The following is a 19,865-nucleotide window of genomic DNA, read 5'->3' as shown; positions in this document are numbered from 1 at the left end:
TTAATCCGAATCAGTCCGAAACCTTGGATAATTCACCACATTTAGCAAGATGTCTTTGTTATAGTATAAAATATACAAATATAAAACATACTCAAATGAATCAGAATCTAATCAAATGTTGGTCACTTTATTTAAAGGTACAAATCTTGCTATTAACTATTAACCAAAACTTAGCATAATAAACTAGCTGCTTTTGTATGGTTAATAATTAAATCGTTAGATTTAGCTATTGGGTAAGATTATGGACGTATAATAATAATAATAATAATAATAATAATAATAATAATAAAACATTTTATTTGTAATGAGCTTTTCTTAGACTCAAAGTGCTAGATCATACAGAATAAGATCATATAGTACTTTATAATTATTAATAAACAACCAATATCTTAATAAAAGGCAAATAATAAGCCAGTAGTTATTAATAATAATTTGTACTTAACTAAAGTGTTACCCAAATTTTAAAATTGAATCAAATCAAAACTACTGTATGTGTAACAAAAATATCTTATTTGTCTCTAAATTGTCAAATCTCAAACAACAAATTTCTAGACAATACATGGGAGGCTGAGCCAGACAGAACAAGACATGAATGCAGACTAAATTACCACTGTCTTAATGTAGTTTTCATATGCCTGAACAGTTCATAAACTTAAAAGACTGAATGCAAAGGTCAGTTCACTGAAGTTATCTAAAAGCCAACGCGCAACATGCATTCCATCTCTCCTGTCTCTATAGACGTCAGTTATTTTCACACCTGTCCCCTGCCTTTTTCTCAGCGCTATAGAAAGCTTCAGAACACCTTGACCTTTTAATGGAGTCCAAACCGATCACCAGTATTTTTCTAGAACTGCCCAAGCACTGTATGCTGTCTGTATAGTTTGATATTCATGAGATAGCTCAAAATAACCCTCCAGCCAGATAATTGGAATTTTAATTATGCATGATATTAACCTTGAAACAAAAACAATGCTGTTCTATTACCCTTGTGATGTTGTCTGTCTTACAGTGATTCCATGAACCATTTCATTCAGAATTGACTCTGAGTCTGTCGAAATGGCTTCAGCTGCAGGCAAAGTGTGCTGTAGGACACTTTTATGAGACAGTCATTTTGCAGATTAATTCCTTTTATAGCACATCTTTTACAGAACAAAGAGAAAAACAAGAAAACACGACAAGAAGGGGAAAGGAAAAAAACAGAAGATCAAGCATGAGGAAGAGCAGATATGCAGGGTGGTGTCTGCTGTCACACTGGGAGGAAAAGAAGAGAAAAAAATCATCCATTAAACCTTCATTATTCAACTAATGACTCAAATTGTTCCATTATAATATGGCAAAAAATTTCACAGGGTCTCCAAGCTCTAACAGAACTGCTGAAATTGGACATTTCAGCAAAATTAGAGCTGTAATTTGCTACATTACCATTTCAAATCTTGAGAGATAAACTAGCTGAATTAAGCATGAGAGAATTTACCATCATGAGACTATTAATACCTCCTAAACTAGAATGAGTCTTGGGGAAAAATGATCAGATTTCCATACAGCGGGTTAAAGTAACAAATTACAAATACTCAAACTACTGTAACTGAGTAGTTTATCTCAGGAATTGTAATTTACCTAGTAGTTTTAAAAATGTGTACCTTTCCTTTGAGTACATTTTAGTGCAGTATCGGTACTTCCACTCCACTACTGTCCTTCAACCTGCAGTCACTACTTTATTTTTTTGTCTATGGGGATTAGAAAAATCAGTCCTGTGATTCCTGTCCAAATCAAATCTGCACATAGAAGGTAAGTCGTATGATAATGAACTACCTTGAGACATGGGTGATTTATAAGTGCAACAACCTGTTTGGAAGCATTAAAAATGTCCAAAAGAAGATGTTTAAAATATTTACATGCATTGACCCAGAGACAGGCATAAGACGTCAACATTGATGTTGTACCCAACGTCGTGGGGATGTTGCATTTTGTTTGGAAATGAAAATCAAGTTGAAGTCAGAACCGAACGTCAGGCCGATAATAATGGCCAACCTAAAATCAACATCTAATGATGTCACAGCTTGACATTGTGTGGACATTACCACTACGACGTCTATCAGACGATAGATTTTGGTTGCTATACCTGACCAAAAAATGTCAGTATTTGACGTCAATGTGACTTATGGTTTAAGATGTTGGCTTGACGTTGGATTTTGATAATTTTATAACACAACCTAAAATCAACCAAATATCAACATCATTTGATGTCATTTTTGGACATCAAAATAATGTTGTCCTTAGATGCTGGCTAGACATTGAAGTCTGGTCACCTGACGTCACAACCTAAATCTAACCTAACATTAATGTCTTATGACGTTGTGTGCCTGCTGGGCAATAATTGAATGCACTACAGAATGTTACAGTACGTTTACACACATCCACAAATTCACTACTCACTACTCTTTAGTAATTTTAAAAGGGCTACTTTTTCAGAACTCTTTCCACCACTGTTTCATACCTATGTTCAGTTTTCTTGCTATGCGACAGAAATAATGACATCAAAATGAAGATCTTGCTAAACTATTAATTAAAAGAAGCAATTTGTTCATTAAGGTCATGTAAGCTGCATCTCATTTGCATTTAAAAAGATGTGGAAACTGTGTTTTTGCGCACAATACAATAAAAGTTCTGAGATTAAATTTCACAGACACATTCTAGGGAAAGCCAAGAATTATATTCCATCTTTACAAAACATCATAATATGACCCATTTCATTTATAAAACAGCTAAATGAAGACTCCTAAATCAAAAGAGATGATTACTGTCGCCATTCTGCAGTTCATGGTCATTTGATTACATCATATGTAATACAGATTGCACTAACCATGTCAGCTTAAAATAAAACTGCATTCTTTTACTGAAAAACGTCATTTCTTTTCTGTGATGTTGAGTCGAAATGCAGTACAAAAAGTCATCCAAAGAAAATACATCATCTTCTCTAATTACATATTGCAGGGTGTTTCTGTACTTCTACTATTCTTCATAATCACACAGGCATTTCCGCTCAGTTAAGTTTGGTTACCAACTTGGGTATTAAGTCTTAATGTTTTTCCCTCATTGGTTTCTGGCACACTCCACTGCAGCATCAGTTCATAATCTCTGCTTCCTCTTAACTTCACAAAACATTAGACCTGTTTCCATGCACCAGCACAGCATTAATGAAGGAGAGCTGTAATTATACACTGAATATTTCTTTAATAATGGCCATAAATTATAAAATGGCTATCGAGAGTGTGCCATTCACAATTATTACACTGGAAAAAGCAAGGTACTTTAATTAAAGTGAGTAAACCTGTTCCCTGAAAAGCACTAATTTGACTTTACTTTAAAAAAGTTAATTGAAAATTGGCTTGATTAAATGTGTATTATTATGCACATAGTTTAAGGCAAAAAAAAAAGAGTTTTATTTAATTTTTAAACAACAGATTTACAATTTTTTTAAAGTAAATTAATTGCTTTTTACTGTGTACAAATTTGATTGTCAAAAGGTATAACTTACGAAGTAGCTTGAAGAAGCAGCTTACATTAACAGGCTGTATTTGATCATTTTCTTACACAAAAAGGAAAACAGAATGAATGTATGGGAGTTTTGAAAAGGCTAAAATGGGGTTACGTTTGGTTACCAACTTGGGTATGAAGTCTTAATGGTTTTTCCTCATTGGTTTCTGGCACACTCCACTGCAGCATCAGTTCATAATTTCTGCTTCCTCCCAACTTCACAAAACATTGGACCTGTTTCCATGCGCCAGCATGGCATTAATGAAGGAGAGCTGTAATTATACACTGAATATTTCTTTGATAATGGCCATACATTTTAAAACGGCTATAGAGAGTGTGCCATTCACAATTATTACACTGTAAAAAGCAAGTTACTTTACTTAAAGTGAGTAAACCTGTTCCCTTAAAAGCACTAATTTGACTTTACTAAGTAAACCCATTGTATCAGTTAATTGGCTTGATCTTTTGCTCACGTAATGTAGTAGGAGGAGAACAATTATAATTGTGTTGTCATGAAACATCAACTTCAATGGATTGTATTGTTTTTAGAAGTGTTTGGCATAAGAGATAACTACAAGTAATCAGGATACTTTTCATGACGTTATAACATACCTTTAAATTTACAGAAAAAAGATTTTAATTTAATTTTTTTAATGATATATTAAAAGGCACCTATTTGACCCCTTTTACAAGATGTAAGATAAGCCTTTTCTGTCTTCAGAATGTGTCTGTAAAGTTTTAGCTCAATATACCAGATTTTTTATTGCAGAATTTGCCCATTTTGGTGTCCAAATACATTGTAGCTTTTTTTTATATAGCCTGTGGCTTTAAATGAAAATGAGCTGCTTCTCCTCACTCACTGCTCCCACGTGTGTGCCTGCTTCTCATCATGCGTTACATCAGATAAATAGTAGTCTGTGATAGAGACAGACACAGATGAAGCTAAAATACACCTCATTGGTCAAAAATCTCAAGTAAGTTTAATTGATGTATTTGTGGTGGTATCGATTTAAGCCTTTCTGAAATGATGAGTCTCACACAAATTACGCTTGCAACACACACACACGCACGCACGCACGCACGCACGCACGCACGCACGCACGCACGCACGCACGCACGCACGCACGCACGCACGCACACACACACACACACACACACACACACACACACACACACACACACACACACACACACACACACACACACACATATATATATATATATATATATATATATATATATATATATATATATATATATATATATATATTAGCATTAACTGACACCTTGTGGCCTTGGTGGAATAAAAGAGTTCTGTGGATATGTGAATAACTGTTATTATGGAGACATGGCACCTCTCCATCAATTCGGTGTGCCGGAAAAACATTGCAGTCCAAAAATGTTTCAGTCCTATTTTAATGTCAGAAAAAAAAGACTTGTTGGGTTTATATCATTCCATAATGACTGTGGACACACTATACCTACACACAGTTCTGTCCAAACAGCTTACAAAAGTTGATTTTCATCATAGGTGACCTTTAATCTTTATGTGGCTGCGAAGTGTCTTCATTTTTACAAAGTTTACATTTAGCTTTTCTGTCATTAATTTTTAACACCCAGTATTTCATGTAATCATTTTAAAGCCGAAGTTCTTCAAATGTATATTATCCTGGCACGATAGCCTTTACTAGCCCTACGTTCACACCAAAAGCGACGAGAGTGTCAAAGTAGCTGGAAGTCATTCATTTTCAATGAGAGCCGGCGGCGATAAGTGGCGAGGAGCAGCGCAGCGTGTCTTCTCCGGCGTGGGCGTCAAGGAGAGTTGAAATCAAGTCAACTTTATGGTAATGAGCTATGACGCGGTTCGGCGGCAAGCAATCAGAATGAAGACGTCCACTGCTTGAAAGGAGTTCAGAGAACACAGACCTGTGAACTTTGGTTCCGACCACAGATGTTCCCAAGAGTTTGATGATTGCGGTCGCCAGATTTCCAATTATTTAGAATCTTTTCTTACAGGAACATGCATTAAATAACTGGCGAGTTACTGATGTTCATTAATAATATACAAATGTATCTTAAAAAAGCGAGAATCTCACGTGACGTGACAGTACAAAACAGTAAAGCTGCTTCAGGATATTTCAGACATATGGACACATAATGGATAAAAAGAGCAAAGCCACAATACAAGCAACTTGATCTTCCATTGTTATATAAATTTGATAAGAAGTGCACAACATTTTCACGCTAGAAACATGTTTTATGCAGGAATGCAGGACCTTTTAAAATGACATGTTATTCCAGAAATTGGAACCCTGTAAATATTACAACCCAAACATTCTTGATGGATTTAATTCAAGTTTCTTTGCTGCTGACCTTCCATGATCCCATTCAATCATGACATTGACATGACATTGACATGAATTGATATTTTCTTTAGATGAGAAGCAATTATTCAAAAGTGTTATATTAGATCTGACAGTAATATCCAAACACTCGCAATGTTTATTATGTGTCTATTGTGGCCATTTACTCGAATATGGCATACTTATCAAAAGAGTTTTTTTTAAGGTAAATGTTGCTATATTAAACAAAGACCTCCAAAAACATTTAGAAAAATTGCAGTTCACAACCTTTTTTGATGGTGTTTTTCCCAGCATGAACTTCTGTGCTGACTGAGGGCAGTGTGTTCCACCCTTTTTTCACTCGACTATTACTTTGTACTTATTTTTTTGTTCTCTCTCCATCTCTTCTTCAAAGGGGGCTGAAGTCAAGTGTCGCTCTGTCCCTTTCTACTTCAATTGCGCCTGCTCCATCAAAAGAGACCGCCCAGTAAGGAGAGAAGCAAACAGCACACATTCACTCTCACACACTCACCTAAATTACCCCAATTAAGCCATATCCGTATTTCTTTTCACCCTGTCGCCATTATGTGTTTCTTGCTGTCAAAACTGGCTTTTCCTAACAGCAGCAGGACAATGCCACAGAACAGTGAGTCACCAAAAAATAGCTGGGCTGCCCTAGGATCACAAACCTTAAAGTTGCCTTGATTTTTTAAATTTTCTTTTTCTTTGTGTGGACAGAAATGTTTATCTTTTCTTGACTAACATTTAAAGCTTTTTTGCTTTCCATGTCAAGAATAAACAGATATTTATCAAACAGGACTATAAAATGCACCCAATTCAAATGTTATCATTCAATTGAATGGACATTATCAGTGGATATCAGCTGATAGATATGGGCCAGTAGGGGCCTCCTGTGCCTACTAGTAGGCTTAGAAGACTGGTTAATCAGCCATACTAATAGATGGTTAATCAGTTGTATTACTAGAGAAGACTCCAGATCCAGATCTGTTTTTTACATTACTGTGACGGTTGGGTTTAGGGTTTGGTTTTGGGTAGATGTTAATAAAATACAATAAATAAGAAATTTAATAAATATTTATCATTGTTAATCAGCTATACTAATAGAGAAGACTCCAGATCCAAATCTGTTTTTACATTATTGGTTGGGTTTAGGGTTGGGGTAGGGGAAGACATAAATAAAATACAACAAATGGGCAGTTTAATAAATAATATAAATAATTCTCGTTAACTTCCAGCCATAGCCATCTATAGCTGATTAACCACGGAGATGGATGATTATAGCCTTTTGAGCTTACTAGTAGGCACAGAAGCCCCCTTCTGGTCTATATATATCAGCTGGTAACCACTGATACTGCCCATTCAATTGAGTCATAAAATTTGAATCAGTTAATGAAATTACGCATTCAGGCAGTAAAAAAAAAAAACAAGTAAATAAATAAGAGACCACTTGAAAATTCTTAGTTTCTCTGGATTTATTAGGAATGATATTGAGTAAGATTTCATATTTAATTAATTCTATTTATGTATAACTTCTCTTTCAAATTTCAAACAAAAATAATGTCAATTAGAGAGTCTCCTGTAACAAATGGTTAACATATCAAAAAAATCTTAATTTGTTGTGAAAATCTGGATTATTCTACCAAATATTGCTTTCTTAGATAAAACATGTAATGTGTTGTCATGGAATTTAGATAAAATGTTTTAGTGCAATCATAAAAACCCATTTAGAAATCTGTATATTTGTTATTTTTTTGACCAATTGTCATATTATGTACTGAATGACAACAATTATTTAAAATTAAAAGAAATATGATCAGTTATTTACAGAACAAAATTTTTTTTTAGTTTAACTCAAACTACAAGAAATATATATATATATATATATATATATATATTTTTTTTTTTTTTTCATAGATGTAAATTCATTTTAAGAGACTTACTTTACAGCAGACTTTCATCACTAGCTATCAGAAAGCCTGGAATTTACCAACATTCCAATCGTGGGATAGTCCTGTAAAGTGGCATTTAGTGTAGCTTTTGAGAGTATGTAATTATTACATTTATAAGTCATCATAATAACAGAAGTTGTGTTTGTTTAAAGCACATAATCTAGTCCCTGATGTTTACCAGTGTCATTTAAGCTGATGACAACAGCACTGATGTGATTATCTAATAAGAGCTTTGTTGGCGTGTAAACCTGAGATGAAACATAAGAGTCAGAAGAGCTGTGCTTTATAGCTGCGGTTTGATCTACACATTAAAAGACTTCAAATGAAACTTCTTTTAGTTCAAGTGAGGCATGTTGGTGGATGAAGGTTTTAAGTTCTTTAAGGAACAAACAAACAAACAAATACAACCGCGCGCACATACCAATCAACAAAATGTTTTCGAATTTTTAATTATAAGGCCTGCTCCGATAAGGGAATTTCATTTCCTTTATTTTAAGAGGTTGGGTGCATTTTGGTTCATTATTTTACCAATGTAATTTGTTATTCAATCATGCTTATGTTTGTTGCACAGTTGGGGTACTACAAAAAATCTGATTCCATCCTGCACTGAAAAAAAATATTCATTGCATTTACATTTTATATGTGCTGAATTTAAACAAACAAAATAAAGTTTAACATTATTAAATTGAATTGGTTTGTTTAAATTCAGTCCATCTAAACTGTTTGCAACCACTTACCTTAAAAACATTTAGTAAATCCAATGTATTATTTTTTTTTTAGTGTGACAGTGTTTTTCATTGTTTTTTCAGTGTGACTGAGCTACTAAACACATTATATCGAATTTTCAGCTTTAGACATCAGCTTTTAGATCTGAAAAAAATGTGCATATACTGCCATTATTTGCCAAATATATTTTTACATTATATCACGTTGTGATTTATGTTGACAGAATTCAATATTTTCAGAATTCAGTCACTCTATGGCATCAAACTCAACAAAACTCCAATGTTTACTATGATGATCTAAATGCATCTGATTGGGCATTGCATTATTAAGGTAAGTATACATGTGATTTTTAATTTAATGTCTAAATCATAGAGATATTATACTTGTGATGAATGTTAGGGTTTCTTTTAATATTTCATCCTCAAGCACAACTTTTGAAGAAAGACAAGGGTGATATAATCCGAGAGAAGAACATCTTTTTAGGAGGTTGAAAACAACGACACCTTTAAAAAATTGTGTATGAATGTGGTGTAAAATTATGAAACAGTCTAGAACAGATTATCAAACAATGTCAGGATATTAATCAATTAAAAAATTGCATAAATATAGATTATTAAAGGAATATAAAGATGAATAGAGGTGATTGAATAAAATGATAAAGGTATGATAAAATTTCAATTAATGGCTGTTTGCAATACTGTCTTTTTTGGGTCTATGTAATGAAATGTAAATGGTCAAATGGAATCAAACATAATATGTCAAAGATATGTCTCATGTAAAAATAAGTCATAAGTAAAAGAAGAAATAAGTTCAAGTCAGAGGAATGATGTGGTAATGGGGTGAGGAAAATAATAAGCGTGTGCTTCATCAAGCTCCATTTTGACCATGTTAAAATATATTTTGTTTAAAGAATCGTTCTCTGTATGATTTTTCTGCTCTAAATAAATAAATCAAATAGAATCTAACCAAATTAAACTTTAAGTTGATATGGGTAAATTGATGGCACTGTTACAGTGTTGCTCCAGTAAAAAAAAAAAAAAAAAAAAGTCCTTTGTCAAATATGCATTCAGGAGGCCCCTGGGTCTGAAATTCAAATGCTAATGGACATTCATTTTCAGACATATAAAGGTGACATTCAGTAAAATTATGACCACAGTGTTGGATAGAGCCCTGAAACATACTCCCAGTCAAGCAACACTAAGGAGTTGTTGCTGTCATACTGCCCGCAGCATTTATTTTATCTACAATCTGCAACCAAACTCATAAAATCAGTCAAAATACTGATAAATTTCACAAAAAATGTAGGCAGAAACATGTATTTTCAATGAGCCCCTGTTTATAACATATTTGTTTAAGCAAAAAAAATTAGTCAAAAGTTTTATGTTGTTGTTTTGAAGTCAAGCCTTTAACGTTCCCACCAACACAGACTCTTGGAACTCTAAAAGTAAAGTAAATCTACCCTGAGCAATTTTCACTGCATTAAAGAGTGTCATATCTAGCCTCCTCTATTCTATATTTAGCTGAGCGATGGATTGGCAATTTAATGGCTGACGGGACCGAACAAAGGATGTCTTGTCGCTCTTTATAGCATTTTAGTGCAATCAGACATGTTCTGAATATGCTCTTTTGTTTCATCAGTGTGTTGTTAGGATGTGGGCAGCATTTTTCAAGACAGAATAGAGTCTGATGAGTGTGTTCCTTTCAAATAACTCCAGTATGTCACCAAAAAAACGTCTCCCATCATTAACTTTTATTTAAATTGTGTTTTTCTTTACAATACCCTGCTGTTAAATTGTTTAGATAAAAGATTGCTATATCTATGTGCCAAAAGGTCAAACTTACATTTAAAATGCCTTAATTTTCACTGTCAGTTTTGCACTGCCTATATGCTTTATGTTGCTAAGCAATACCTTTTTAATTACAAGTTTTTATTAAAAGTTTTAATCACATGGCTAACAAACTGTTTTAGAGGCACTAAATGCCATGGATAATGAGGAGTCTGATGATGGGGAGATATCATGAGTCTTGGGTCTGTTAAGCATTATAGCTTATGATTAAAAATAATAATGATTCTAGTCAAGACATTACTTTGTGAAGACAGTGCCATATAGTGACATAATATGCTTTGGTCTCACTTTGGACTCAAAAAATGTTTCTCTTTTTTGCTGCTGGTTCAAGCTACTTCTTTAAAATGTGATAAATAAACACAGTTGTCTTAAGACAACTTAAATGTTTTATGTTCAATCCACTTAAGTTTGTAAAAAAACAATTAATTTGTGACATGAAGGAATTGTGTGAAAGCCAGGATTTTTACAGCGCACTTTAAGGTACAACTCTCCATATTACCAAACTATTAACTATGACATTTACTTTAATAAACTCCATATTTGCTGCTTAATCAATATGGCGCTGAGCATGGATGCCATGTTACGAGCTCCTAGAAAACTTTGTTTTGTGTGTTTTACCAGTAGTTTTGTCGTTTTTCGTGTTTGATATAAACACTTTGTATTTTGCACTGTCTGTATTTTGCACTGTCGTTGTATTTGCACTATCTGTATTTTGTACTGTCTGGAGCCAGCACCTAAGCTTTTCACTCATCATAGCACACATGCTGCTACTGTTGTGACAATAAAAGTGATTTGATTTGATTAATATTAGCTATTAATTTAGTAGTTATGTTTGGGTATTGGCTAGGATTATGGTCGTAGAACAAGATTGTGCAGAATACACTACCTGACAATAGTCTTGTTGCCTTTACAAGTTTTAGGAACAACAAATAATAACTTGACTTCTACCTGATCATTTTTATCAGAAGTGGCTTTTATGAAAGGCAAAGGCCTCTAGATTACACTTATTTTGCCTAAATAAAATATGATCATGCCTTGATTTTTAATTATTTTATAAGGATATTAAGCTCTGACTTTGCTTAGACAAAAGTCTTGTCGCTTAACAGAAATAATGTACAGTATAGAATATAAAGTCATTGTGCAGTGAAAAACAATTAATATTGTGTATGACTCCCATGAGCTTGAAGGACTGCATCCATACATCTCTGCAATGACTCAATAACTTATTAATAAAGTCATCTGGAATGGCAAAGAAAGTGTTCTTGCAGGACTCCCAGAGTTCATCAAGATTCTTTGGATTCATCTTTAATGCCTCCTCCTTCATCTTACCCCAGACATGCTCAATAATGTTAATTTCTTGTGACTGGGCTGGCCAATCCTGGAGCACCTTGACCTTCTTTGCTTTCAGGAACTTTGATGTGGAGGCTGAAGTATGAGAAGAAGCGCTATCTCTGCTGAAGAATTTGCCCTCTTCTGTGGTTTGTAATGTAATAGGTAGCACAAATGTCTTGATACCTCAGGCTGTTGATGTTGCCATCCACTCTGCAGATCTCTTGCACGCCCCTATACTGATTGTAACCCCAAACCATGAAGTTTCCTTTACCGAACTTGACTGATTTCTATGAGAAACTTGGGTCATGCGGGTTCCAATAGGTCTTCTGCAGTATTTGTGATGATTGGAATGCAGTTCAACAGATGATTAATCAAAATCGACCTTTTGCCACTTTTCCAAATGATCAACAGGAAGTCAAGTTATTATTTGTTGCTCTTAGAACTAAGATCGATGACAATAGTTTTGTCAGGTAGTGTATGTACTTTATAAGTATCTTAATAATAGGCAGGTAGGTAATAGTGAGAATTGGTCCTTAAACCTTTACCTACTGTAAATGTGTATATTAATAATGTATATTTTACCCACTGGTAGTTTTAGGTACAGTACACAACAATGACAGTTGACATAATAAAAGTTTATTGACACTCAGCCAAAATTTCCTCAGTAAGAGTATCTGACCCTGACCCTTAATCTCCAGGATATCCCTGTTATGGGCCAGAGTCTTTTTTTTTTTGCCAAACAATTCAAATGTTCTTTATGAAAAGGCTTTGAGTGCATCTTTTTTTGAAGTTTTCAGCTGGGAACTCCGGTCACAGATATGCCTGCCATTGCTGCATGTATGTCAAAAAGAAAGTTGTATTTCCCATTTTTAAACTTTTTTGTGTCAGAGGGAGATGCCCCTTTTCTCTCTCTTTATCACTCCCAGACCACCTGATGCTGGAAGGCGAGAGGAGCTACCTCTCTTCCCATCTGCCCCAGCAGTCCCTCGCTTCCCAGGCAGTGACAGGCGCTGCTGCGGCGGTGATGGATGACTCTGTGTCGAGTGGTGGAGCTGGGAGGTCTGAGGTGATACCACCTGTCTACCAAAGAAACTGAAAATGCAAGAGACAGAGAGAGAGAGAGGGGGCATCTTTCTCTGCCTGACTGATGGTCTATTGTTTTTGCACCTCTTTTTATTCAACCAGTGCAATTCTCAATTTTTTTTTTCATGAATTTAAACTAAGCCAGCTATAGATGAACAGAATTTAAATTGTTCACATGCAGAACTGGCTGGTAAATGTATACAAATCTACTGTACATCTTTTTTTCCTTTTAAATTTGTATTATTTACCATCTTAAACACACACACACACACACACACACACACACACATAATAAAACGTGAACAGATTGTGAAATTAAAATTCAGCAAGAGCCATTTTCTATGATAATTATTGTTATATTTTAAAATGTAATTTATTCCAGTGCTTGCAAATCTAAATTTTCTTCAGCCATTACTCCCGGCTTCAGTCTCACACGACATGCTACTTCAGAAGATTGTAACTGCATAAACACAGCCCATTACCATTAAACATCTTAACTATTCCAAACATTTTATTATTTTTTAATGACTTTGTCTATTTGAACCAAGCATAAGCCTGCAAATGCACACACACACACACACACACACACACACACACACACACACACACACACGCATACACAAAACCATAAACAACACACACATGCATGCTGAGAGAGAAGCTCCTCATCCTGAAAGTCCCATGAGTTCCCCTCCTGTCAAAATCCATCGCTCTCAAACAGCAGCACTTTGACACACAACCCAGCAGAAAACCCTCTGCTCACGGCAACAGAATGCACTTTGACACCGAAATACACAACAGAAGATCTGACTGTTCTCTCTTCACCTGTGTGTTACAGTGTCACACTTCGACAGACTGTAGTCACATTAAAAAAGAAAATCCATCACACTGCACTGAATGGAAATGGCAAGAGGGGAAAATGAATAAGAGACAAAAACTAGAGCAGTAAACCTATTTTAGTGACAATTCACTGACACAGATAAATTTATAATCATAGCAAATGCAGGAATTATGAACAAAAGGGAGAGCACAGCACATCAATAGCTGTTAGATCTTTTCAAAAGCGTAAAAATAGAGATATTGATGGAGAATAAAAGCATTGACCGAGCTCTTTTAGAGATCTGTATCAAATGTTACAATCCAAGTGCAAGCATCATAAATCATGGTGGTACATGAACATGATGTGTGTTCAGCTCTGCACAAAGGGATTTCTTTTTAGAGGCATCTTACTTTGTTTACTGGTGGATGTTTTCCCCTGGTTTGTTATTCTTTAAGATGTTGTGACATTAATTTGTAAACTGATACCTAAAACACTCATTTTAACATTTAACATTTTCACTCAAAACCAAAATGTATACACTACCTGTCAAAAGTCTTGTCGCCTATCCAAGTTTTAGGAACAACAAATAATAACTTGACTTGTAGTTGATCAATTGGTGTCAGATGTGGCTTATATGAAAGACAAAGGCCTCTAGATTACATTTATTTGACCAAAATAAAATATGATCATGCCTTGATTTTTAATGATTTATTTAGGACAGTAAGGTCTGACTTTGCTTAGACAAAAGAATTGTGACTTAACAGAAATAATGTACAATATAGAATATAAAGTCCCGGTGCAGTGGAAAAAGGAGAATGCATCATACATCTCTGCAATGACTCAAATAACTTATATATATTATCATTCATATCAATACAGTCAACTGGAATGGCAAAGAAAGCGTTCTTGCAGGACTCCTAGAGTTTATCAAAATACTTTAGATTCATCTTTAATGCTTCCATCTAACCCAAGACATGCTCAATATTGTTCATACCTGGTGACTGGGCTGGCCAATCCTGGAGCACATTGACCTTCTTTGCTTACAAGAACTTTGATGTGGAGGCTGAAGTATGAAAAGGAGCACTGTCCTGCTGAAGAATTTACCCTCTCCTGTGGTTTGTACTGTAATAGGCAGATGTCTTGATAAATCAGGCTGTTGAAGTTGCCACCCACTCTGCAGATTTCTCGCACGCCCCTATACTGAATGAAACCTCAAACCATGATTTTTCCTTCACCAAACTTGACTGATTTCTGAGAGAATCTTGAGTCCCAATAGGTCTTCAGCAGTTTTTTTTGTGTTGATTGGGATGCAGCTCAACATATGATTTATCGGAAAAATGTACCTTCTGCCACTTTTCCAAATGATTTTTTGTTGCTCTTACAACTGGGATATATGACAAGAGTTTTGTCAGGTAGCGTTTATATATATAATCAGTTACTTATAAGGTTCTAATTCATTTATGATGTTGTTTGAGTAAATGACTATAGAAAGCTAAATTATAAGGCTTTTTTCATTGTAAAGAGCTTTTTGCACAATTAAAAGGTTATATCGATATTAATCCTTTAGTAAACATCATATAAATATATATATATATAAATATATATATATATATATATATATATATATATATATATATATATATATATATATATATATATATATATATATAATTTAGCTTTCTATAGTCATTTACTCAAACAACATCATAAATGAATTAGAACCTCATAAGTAACTGATTTACTGTATTTTACATGCCATTTGTCGACAGCGAGATTAATAACAGCCTTGGTGGTACTGTGTGAATAACACCACTCACTTATTCTGACATTAATATATAGCTATAGCAACGCTAATGAGTCTATTTTAAATGTAATGAGCAAACGTGTATGACAGTGTGATGTAATCATGCATTCTTAAGAATAATTTGTAATTTAATATTTACATTTATAAACTACATACAAGAAAAAAAAACAGGTAAAAAGCAAAAAAGCCCCCATTCAAAAATTGACTGTCATGTATTTTTACCATAATTTACAGAAGACCCACTAAAATGTCATTCACTGTAACAAATGTCTATAAAAAAACGTGAATTATCTTCAGAACATAAATCATTTGATGGCAGAAGATTAAGGATGGCAGTGCAGCCACAAACCTATTATGACCGTTTCCTTTAAACCAGTAGATTCTACACAGAAAGATCATTTTAATAAATAAAGTTGTAATTATTTAAACAATTAAAATCTAATTATTTCAATTATGTCAAATGATTGAAATCTATGAATCCATCTCTCAAAAAAAATTTAGCTGCTTGTTCAAACTATGTGATGTGATGTTTACAGTGATGTTTTAGGAATTTATTTGCACCAAAAAATGATTTGAAGCACTTAAGTAGAGGCTTACTTTACATTTACTTTCTGTATATATATACACAATTACTTTTCAAAATACAATTTTGCTGCAAACACCAAAGTAGGATGTCTTGCCTTTGACTCAAATTATGAATTTTACTGCACAACATAAACCATTTAGGTATTCATAATTAAATTAAACGAATAAATAATATTGTATGGGGCAGGGTTAAATAAATGTAAAATATGGTCAGGCAAATACTCTCTTTAAGAACTAACAACCAGCCAATATGCTTACAAAATGCATGCTAATAAACTACTAATTAACAGTGAATGTGTTTTGCAATCTACAGTCAACAAAAATCTACAAAAAATACATAAAATTTTATGTAATTGAATTATTATTTTTAAGTTTGATCTCTATTAATATTCAGGTTTAATATTTAAATGAACAGTCTCCCATAACAGACTTATTTCCATCTAACATTGCAAAATAAGCATGAACAACATATAGACATGAAAGATGGCAAACAGAAAACAGGGAAAGCAGCACCATTTCTTTCTGCTCTGATAGTCACATAACTAATCAGAACACTGTGGGTTTGTGTTACAATCAAGATTGGTATAGAAATATTGTGCTTTTAGAAAAGTCTTACATTTAAAAAAAAAAACAAAGCAAAACAAAAAAACAAATGATTATAACGCTTAAAAAATAATGAGAAGGCAGAGAGAAGACTGTATGCGTTTGACTAAATGAAAGGAAAGCAACACATTCAAAATTAAACTGACATTGTCATGACATCCAGTCAGCATACTGTACATGTATGACATTTGCCGGGCAACACCGCCGTGGGCTTTTGGATGGGTGACTATGTCAGTGTCCATAAAAGTTGACCAAAGATGATTGGACAGAGAGGTATGCGTTCATTTTGCTCCAACCCAGCACAAAACTGTTCTGTTTGATTTGTAATGAGATAGATGTGGAAATGTCAAACACCAATAAAAGTTAACCAGCTGATGGAATACATAAGGTGACATTTCTCACATTATACTGCTCTTTATTTTGCAGCATTTTACTTTTGACCCACCAGCTATGTGTTTTCATAAAAATCACTGACACTTAAATGAAGTGTCACTTGTCATTTTGCCACTTTTGCATTTGTTATTAATGTATTTAAAAATGGAAAAAGGATAAATTTTTAATGGTTGATTTATGTAAATGTGAGCAAGTCCAGCATTATGGATGTGACAATTGCAGTAAAAACTTAAAAAAAATATACATTTACAGAAAAAGTGTTAACATTATATAAACATCTCTTTATATTTTCCAAAACAACTAACCACAGAGTAATGGGATCAGAAAATATCAATCTGTACACGTGCTTCATATTTTAAATAAAGAAAATAAACATGAGTTTTGGATGTGACTAAAAAGTACTTTGTAGAAATTCTGTAAATCAAATTGCACAGCCCAAAAGAAATAATGCTAATCAAATGCAGAAGAGTTGGCTCACTATGGAACAAACATGATTGATTTTATTTTATTTAACATTTTTGCATTTATAAGAGAAAAAGATTGGTTATGGATGCAGCATCTCTCCATTATGGATGTGACGGGTGTGAAATTGGCACTTGTGTGATTTTGGTAAATTAAATATAATTGTTTGAAAACGTTGACAGAGACATTTGTAAGTATGTTATTACTGTAAAATACCTGCGTACACAGAAAGCATTTTCATTATTATGGTGAAAACTGAATTTTTTTCATGGCAAGGTTGACACTTGCATGGAATTTGCGTCTACACATAGCACTGAGGTGCTCACGGCGACCCGAGTTCGATTCCCGGCTTGAAGCCTTTTGCCAACCCTTCCTCTATCTCTGCTCCCCATACTTCCCTGTCTGTAAATCTCCACTGTCTATAACAATAAAGGTAAACACCCCTAAAAAATCTAGTTTTGTTTTAGCCAATTTTTATGAATTTTTTTACATTAATAAAATTTTAAAAATTAAAATTTAGAACTTTGAATGTCATAGACCTATGTTAAAATTTTGGCTTGCATCTCTGCTGCAAATTCACCAAAGCAATGAGCGTTCAATCATAATGGTCCATACGAGAGCGTGACGCTGGGTCAGCTGCCACACAATATATCAATTACAGCCAGACGTGCTGCAGAACTAGACAGAAAACTGTGACCTAAATAAAAGGTGAAAATACATGAATCGTTCCAGCAATTATGACTTAACACACGTCTGGTCTGGGCTAGCACTGACAAATAATCCACTTTATCTTGATTGAGCTAATCTCGCCTCGCATAAATCATGTGACGCAGATATTGTGGATTGACCACTGAAAGTGCTGTTGTTTTATTGGACTGCTCTGTCTGTCTGTGTCATTTGTCTCAGAGAGCGGTGGGAAACGTCAGCCTGAGGCTCGGCCCAATCGATCAGGACTGCACGCCGCCTGATTGGTGGCTCACGAGGAGGTTGGCGTGAACCGATCGCCATGGCGATAGTAGTGACAGGCGGCGGGTGGTGACAGACCCTCATTAGCCCGTTGCCATGGGAGACAGCGGGGTTTCTGGGCTTCAAGGAGGAGGGAAAAGGAAGGAATCATGAAAGAGACGATGCAAATGAAATGTACATGATGCAATATAAATAGCTCATTTAAAGGGGTCATGAACTGCGTTTTTTGTTTATTTCTTGTTGGTCTTTAAGGTCCACTTATATCCTCCCGAGACCGAAGAATAGACTTTGGGCCACTGTAGAGGACATTATCTTTTAGTGAATTTCACTAAGACGATACATGCCACAGGTTTATATCTACATGTTCTATACAAAGCACATTCTGGGCTTTTCAAAAAATAATAAATGTTTTACTTTGAACACTTTATTTCCTTGGTATTTAAAAATGACTGACCTTAATTTAACGACATTCTTATGTAAATATGTTAATATTTTGTAATTATCATTAAATCCGACAATTTTTTAGTGTTTGTCATAATCAACATCTCAGGAAAATATTATAGGGTTTCATATCAAAATATGACTATTTGTTATTAAACAGCTCACTAAAGGCATGTTTATTACACACATTAGAAAGCACATAAATTAAATGGAAATAATTCTTCTCAATTGTTCTTATAAAATCTAAGATAATTTTATGAAAAATGCCACATGACAACAAGTCGTCACTACCTCACAAAAGTCTTGTAAGAGCAAGAAATCGTAACTTGATTTTTAGTTAATCATTTGGAAAAGTGGCAGAAGGTAGATTTTTCAGATGAATCATCTGTTTAACTGCATTCTAATCATCACAAATACTGCAGAAGACCTATTGGAACCTATTGGGACCCAAGATTGTCACAGAAACACATCTTTGCATATTTTACCAGTGCCAGAAAGTTTAAAAGGAGAGTTGTGTGCCCACTTATGTAAACTGCATGCAGGGTTACATCCTTCATAGCTGCAGTGCTTAATGTTAAAATTGCATAAAAACTCAGTAACATATCAGCTGGTCGAGTGGTTCGAGTTCTGGCTGGGTCAGTTGGCGTTTCTGTTTGGAGTTTGCATGATCTCTCCGTGTTCGTGTGTGTTTCCTCCAGGTGCTCTGTTTTCCCCCAGAGTCCAAAGACATGCAGTAAAGGTGAATGCATGTGTGTTAATGATGTGTGTATGGACGATTCCCAGAACTGGGTTGCAGCTGGAAGGGCATCTGCTGTGTAAGACATATGCTGAAAAAATTGGTGGTTCATTCCACTGTGGCGACCCCTGATGAAAAAAGTGACTAAGCCTTAGGAAAATAAATAAATGACTGTGAATGAGTATGTATGGGTGCTTCCCAGTACTGGATTACAGCTG

The 19,865-nt window shown here is 34.4% G+C and overlaps 1 protein-coding gene across 4 annotated transcripts in view; it reads right to left on the bottom strand.

Annotated features, from left to right (window-relative positions):
* LOC141378579 (uncharacterized) overlaps window positions 1-19,865 on the bottom strand; it is a 173,503-nt gene that overhangs the window by 57,843 nt on the left and 95,795 nt on the right. The window lies entirely within an intron of this gene.

The sequence above is a fragment of the Danio rerio genome, chromosome 17, assembly GCF_049306965.1.
Source record: "Danio rerio strain Tuebingen ecotype United States chromosome 17, GRCz12tu, whole genome shotgun sequence".
In the NCBI taxonomy this organism is placed as follows: domain Eukaryota; kingdom Metazoa; phylum Chordata; class Actinopteri; order Cypriniformes; family Danionidae; genus Danio; species Danio rerio.
The sequence above is the reverse complement of the archived record's forward strand: the minus strand, read 5'-3'. Positions and strand labels throughout refer to the sequence as shown.